Source organism: Mesocricetus auratus, unplaced genomic scaffold, assembly GCF_017639785.1.
Source record: "Mesocricetus auratus isolate SY011 unplaced genomic scaffold, BCM_Maur_2.0 Super-Scaffold_100004, whole genome shotgun sequence".
Lineage (NCBI taxonomy): Eukaryota > Metazoa > Chordata > Mammalia > Rodentia > Cricetidae > Mesocricetus > Mesocricetus auratus.
In genome coordinates, this window is record NW_024429189.1 from 88900784 (window position 1) to 88907279 (window position 6496).

Below are 6496 nucleotides of genomic sequence, written 5' to 3' on the forward strand. Positions count from 1 at the left end.
CTCTAAGGGCCAGTAGGGTCAGAGGCAGAGACCTCTGTCACATAGGAGGGCTCACCTGGACTAGAGTCATCAATCCAGAGTCCCATCAAAGACATCGTGGTTTAAACAAGATGGGAATCTCACTGAGGACAGTGGGTGGGACCAGTTGAATCCTTCAGCCTCTTGTTTTAAAGGGAATTGTGGGTATCACAAATACTGGACCAGAGGCAGAGGACTCTCTCTTTACAGGCTCCGCATTTCCAGAATTTCTTCTATGTGTGCCAGGCCAATGTGCTAGTCTGTAGGAATACCTTCACACTGTAGAATGAGACTTGGCCATGACTTTTAGAAGTTCCTGTACAGAGATAGCCAGTCACTTAGGCCTCCTTGGTCTAGGGGCTTCTTTGGCTGGTGGACAGAATGTGGAAAGAGAGTCTGAAGTTGTTCCTGGGTTCCTCTCTCCTCCAAAATATTTTTTGGGGTCCTGACACATTAATTTCAGAAGTCATTTGACTTTTGTTTCTCTCTTGATCATTTGTGATGGGAGTCACAGAAACTTTTCTCAGTGGTCATTTGTCAACAGAATACTGTGGGAAAGAAGGGAGTTGTGTCTACTGTAGAACAGACACTTCTAAGGGTGATGGACATATTCACTCATAGAACTCTCACTGTAATCAGGTTAGCACAAGTTACCCCATTTTATAGCTGAGAAAGCTAAGACACAGAGCAATTAATTAGCCAGACTATAGTGGCACATGCCTATAACCTGGTCTCTTTGATGTAAGGATGCAATCAGGGCTTCTTGCATGCTAGGCAAACACTATCCAAGAACACAATGGCTTTTAACTGATGTTTTCTAAGCCTTCTCCACTAGAAGGATGATGCTGCAGGTAGGCCCAGGATAAGCCCATGTGCATGGCACCAGCCTAGGAACCTCTGGCAGCCTCTTCTCCCTCCACTTCCTAGTTCCCTTGAGTAACTTTCTCATTTCCTTCTTTGTCTCCCATCTCCACTACCTATGGAATTCTCTAAATGGCTTTGTTTTCTTTGTCCTTTTAAATTCATTTATATAAAAAAAAAACATTACCTTTGTTTACAGTACATAGAACTGTTTTGTTTGTTTGGTTTTCAAGATTGGGTCTTGCTGTATAGCCCAGGCTGGCCTCAAACTCTCAATCCTCCTACCTCAACCTGCTGAGAGCTGGAATGTATCTCCATATCTCTGCCTTGGGGGAGGGTGGGATGGGCTTGGGAGTGGCTGGAGAGATGGTTTAGCGGTTTAAAAACTGGTTGCCCTTGTAGAGGAGCCACGTGATGACTCATAACCACCTGTAACTCCAGTTCCAGAGACTCCAACGCCTCTGTGGGCACCAGGCACACACACAGCACACAAGCAAAACGCCCATATGCATACAAAACTAAAATATGTTTTAAAAGCCTTGACACGACTAAAAAACATTCCACTATTAATTATTTTTTCTTGCATTACATTAAACAAATGAGGTATAACCCTGCCAACTACTCTTAATGCCTATAAACAACTATGCTCTTTTTCTAATCTTGATTAGATGGAGACATATCGATTTAAGATTTCATCCAGCAGCCTTACCCACTCCAGTCTGAAATGCTAATGAGCCTTTCTGCCTCCTCCCCAGGGGCTCTCTCGGTAAGTGGTCTGACACCAATGTCATGTCCTAAGTGAACCCTGCAGATGAGTGCATCTATGCCCCACAGTTATGTTCCTCATAACTCCCACAGCCATGGAATGCCAAAGAATTCATCTGAGGCTTCTGCGTTTTGAAATATTCTTCCAAAGGGGCGAACACAATGGGGATTCTGACTTTCAGTTGCTAATTCCTTTTCCCAAATTAAGTTTTCTTCAAATTATTCTCTTTTTCCAGGGCCTGAGATATAATGTTCAAAGACATTTATTCTATATTCTTAAAAGATATCTATCTGGAGCCCGTATCACCACCCAGCAACAGGACACCTTTGATCACATCTCTAAATTCGGAGTTGGCAAGTAGATTGGTAGGGAAAGGTCACAGAGGGTCATATGTTTGCTGAGCCTTACAAATGTTATGCCATCTTTCCCTTATGTCTCAGAGACTGGAGGCTCCAAACAGTAATAGAGCCCAAGTAAATTAGCTGGGTAGGATTTAAGCTCGAGGGTGGTGTTCCCAGTAGGTCATTTTCTCACCACAGTGAAGTTGTGTGTGTGTGTGTGTGTGTGTGTGTGTGTGTGTGTTTCAGCACATATAGATCATATGTACTCTTTTAAATGGTAATATATTATTATAACCCTCATTGGATGGGTGTAGCTAACACAAGATCCACTGCAGATACTGTCTATTGTATGCATACACTGTGTACTGTTATGGATATGTGTGAGTCTCCTAGTACTAGGTGTTTTGCTAATGTAGAATCATGAATTTCTGTGCATATGGAACTTTTTATTATTCAAATGCAAATATTTCTGTAGGATTCTTGGAAATTGACTCCTTTGCTGAAGTCTGTTGACACCATTATCAGCTTCGCATCCGTCCCTCAGGAGAGTGTAAGATATGCTTTCCTTTTTTCTCAACATAACACTAGGAAATCAGCTGAACTTATAATCCTCTGATTGTTTCTTCCTCCTCAGTTCATTTAAATCAGTTTCCTCTTAAAAACTATCATCATCGTCGTCATCATCATCATCATCATCATGGTCATCTGTGTGTGTGTGCGTGCGCACACGCGTGCGTGCCTGCATAGGCATACGGAGGTCAAAGGACAACTTCTGGGAATCACTTTTTGCCTTCCGCCTTGTTGAGTCAGACTGTCTTCTTTTCACTATGCGGCACGCTTCAGGCTAGCTTCAGAGAGTCTATCTCCCCTGTCTTCCATGCCATGGGTGTGCTGGGATTCCAGACACATCAGGACAGCAGCAGGCTTTTTACGCTCATTACAGAGGTTGAACTCAGGTGGCCAGGCTTGCTTGGCAAGTGGTTTTCCTCACGGAGTCCTCTTGCCAGTGCACTTTTCTCTTTTGGCAGTGAAACCTTGACTTTCAAAATTTCATTCAGATGCACTCTGAACATTGTTACTAAACACTGTGACTACTCTGGTATATTTTCAGCTGTAAATATCTATCTGGGCTTTTTTCCACTAAAGGAATTAGTGAAAAAGAAGGCAAGGCTCAAACATTTTAAGATTTTAAGAGATGTTTTGCCAGATTTTCTGAGTATGAAAAGTCGCCTAATGGGTTCTACAGAGAAAGGATGTCTGATATTCCATTTGGTTCAATAGTTTGCTTAACTTCTCACTTGCTGTTGGGTAGCTAACCATCCACTCCCACCTTACAGAGCTGCTGAAAGGATTAAATGATAGAAAGTAATCAGGAAGCTGGCACTGGGCCCCTTGTTATCTTTCTGTTTTGTCTATACAGGTAATAAAAGTCCAGTTCCCCAGGAAACTCCGCCTTAACAGCCTCCTGCCCCATCCAGGGATCGATCTCTCTAGCAGCATTCCCCAAGGCCATGCCTTTCTTAAGGTGTAGTGAACCCTGCGTAGATGGGAAAGTGAGGGCAAGGTCTTATGTGCAGTTGTTCAATAAATGGTCATCAGAATCATTAGAGAGTAAGTAATAAAAACTCTGTATTCTCCCCTTTCTATTCCCTTAGAGCGGTGATTCTCAACCTTCCTACGACTGTGACTGGCCCTTTAATACCGTTCCTCACCATTTCCTTAGGTCAGGGGTTCTCAACCTTCCTAAGGCTGTGACTGGCCCTTTAATACCATTCCTTGTGTTGTAGTGACCCCAACCATAAAATTATTTTCTTTGCTATACTATAACTGTAATTATGCTACTGTTATGAATCATAATGTAAATATCTGTGTTTTCTGATGGCCTCAGGGAATCCCTATGAAAAGGTTGTTTGACCCCCAAAGGGGTTGTGACCCACAGGTTGAGAGCTGTGACCTTTTCAGGCAGGGGGATGGAATGGACAAAGGCTCTGAGATATCAAGCCTGATTTCATACTCTGATTTTGCCTGTTCCTAGCTTGGTGCCTGTGGCTGTGTGATGCTCTGAGCCTCATTTGCCTCATTGACTAGAAGGGGATGACAATGCCTCTTCCAATGCTGTATTGGAAGGACCCCAGGAGGCAAATCATGACGACCATTTATCCTTAGATAAGTGGCCAAGCAAGCTGTTTTCCAAAAGTAGAGTTTCTGTTCATTTGAGATAATGACTGAAGGGAAAATGAAAGTTTAGGTTTGAAAGGACTCTCAGTGTAATTCCTTTTGTCTTGTTTTTACATTTTACTTATTTGATTATGTGTGTGGTAGGAGGTTCACGCCACAGCAGGCTTCTGTAAGTCAGAAGACACTGTAGAGTTATTTCTCCCTGCCGTGTGGGTTTTGAGGATTGAACTCAGGTCATCAGGCTTGGTGGCAGGTGCCTTTGCACACTGAGCCATCTCACCGGCTCTCCATTTTCTTTTTTTCTTAATGAGAAGTTTGAGGCTGAGAGAACTCATGTGACCTCCCCTAGAGCACACAGTAATTCTGTTAGAAGTAAAGACGAAACCTGGACCGCCTGGTTGTAGCACTGTCACAGAGACGCTAGAACCCCAAAATCAGCCTCTTAGGAGAGAAGAATGCCTTCATGGTGTAGTTCACGTGATGTCACTATCCAGGAAAAATAAGTCAGCTGGGAAAAATTACCTGTGCCTTAATGCATCCGGTGATCTGGACAGAAGATAGAGTGATCAGTGTGTTACCTTCCCTCTCTGGCCAGGCCACGGGGAGGGACTTCCCAATAATGGGTGGAGGGAGGACCTCGAGGGCATGGGAGGTCTCCTCCCCTTCACAGTACCAGGTCCTGGTGGAACCTAGGGGGTGAGTAGGAACCCTGGGAGGTGATAAAGGAGCTCAGATAGTAGACAGGTATTGTCTAAGGACAAGCTTTTCAACAACACACCACCCCATTCCTTGGAATGCAGACTGAGCTCCGCTCTCAGAACTTTGACCTCAATTACTAATAATGACAGAAACTAAAATCTTATTAGATGTCTGGCGTGAGTAAGGTCTTTGATTTTTGAGAGGCTAAAGTGAGAGTTAAGGGCACGGTCTGCCTAAGTCTGTTGGACTCAAATCACTTACATCCTGGGTGATTCTGAGAACATTTAAGACCTTCAGTATTTCAGTTCTATAGCTCAAACAGAGAATAATAATAAATAAATAAATAAATAAATAAATAAATAAATAAATAAATAAATAATAATAACTTTTGTAGCTCATTCTGAGGACCAAGTGAGCACTGGACACATAGCAAGAAGTGTGGACATGGTTTGTTACAATATTATTATCTCCCTAGGGCTTTTCCTCATTCATCTTATTTAAAGAAGCCCTCCCTTCCAGTCACTCACTGTTATTTTATTGTCTTCAAAGCCTTTATGAGTGGAAATCTCCTACTTCTAAATTGCTCTTTGTTTCCACTTGCATGTAAATGCCCTGGGAGTTGAGCTGAGTCTGAGACATAGCAGGGCCAGCACCTACTTATTAAATTGGATTATTTCATTGGAACTTGCTAAGTCCTAAGGAGAAAATACTCCCTTCACCGCCATCTGTGGAGGAGCAAGCTTAGGCACCAAATATTCTATTTACTCACAGTCACCTACTGGATTCAAACCCAATTGGACTCAAGAGCTGTCTACTATAGGCACCAAGCTGGACTGAATACCCTCCCTCGAAAGCTGGTACCCAGATCCGGGAAGGATGTTACATCTTGTCAACTTTCTTTTCTTTCAGTTGGACTTAAAGGTTGTGGAAAGAGTCAATAGTTGAGCCCATCTTCCTTCTATATAGGGCTCAGTCCCAAGACTTCCTGTCTTCATCCACTGCCTTCCTACCTGGCCCCAAAGACTTTCTTTTTATCTCTTTTTTAGGATCACTCTCCTTCCTATTTTTGCTTGTGAGCCTAGCCTTTTACGGTTGAGTCATCTCTCCAGCCCATGCTTCCTATTTTTGTAAGTCAGAGTTTGGTTCCAGAGATTCAGACCAACATTGGTGATCCAGAACAGAGAAAGACTGCTTGCCCCAAATGATGTGACGGACTTTGATGATCCCCGATGGGAGGCCTCACCCTCCTTGGGGAATGGATTAGGGGGGTGGAATGGGGGGTTTATTGGAGGGCATGGAGGACAGGAGGGAGAGAGAACTGGGATTGGTATGTAAAATATAAAATTGTTTTAATTTTAAATAAAAAAAAGTCTAAAAAAAGATCACAGACTCTCCATGAGAATGTCATTTCCCTTAGTATGGAAAGGAGGAGGGGAAGAGAAGCAGGGGACAGAATGTTAGGGATAACGCTTATGGCCATGTTAATGCCATTTTGCAGTCTAACAAGGATGAGTAGGCTAGGATAAAATAGAAAAATATTTTGGGGGTAAATGGTGGCACACGACTTTTCTTTTTGAGACAGGGTTTCTCTGTATTGTTTTGGAGGCTGTCCTGGAACTCGCTCTGTAGACTG

The 6496-nt window shown here is 43.1% G+C and overlaps 1 long non-coding RNA gene across 2 annotated transcripts; it reads left to right on the forward strand.

Moving 5' to 3' along the window:
- The first annotated feature begins 1238 nt into the window (after positions 1–1238).
- LOC121140496 lies at positions 1239–6136 on the forward strand. Of its 2 annotated transcripts, none has more exons than XR_005877360.1 (3): positions 1239–1645; positions 1881–2536; positions 3407–6136. It is a non-coding gene; the product is annotated as an uncharacterized LOC121140496 (long non-coding RNA). The 2 variants fall into 2 exon arrangements; XR_005877361.1 differs by having other exon boundaries at positions 1881–2010; positions 2462–6136.
- Positions 6137–6496: the final 360 nt, after the last annotated feature.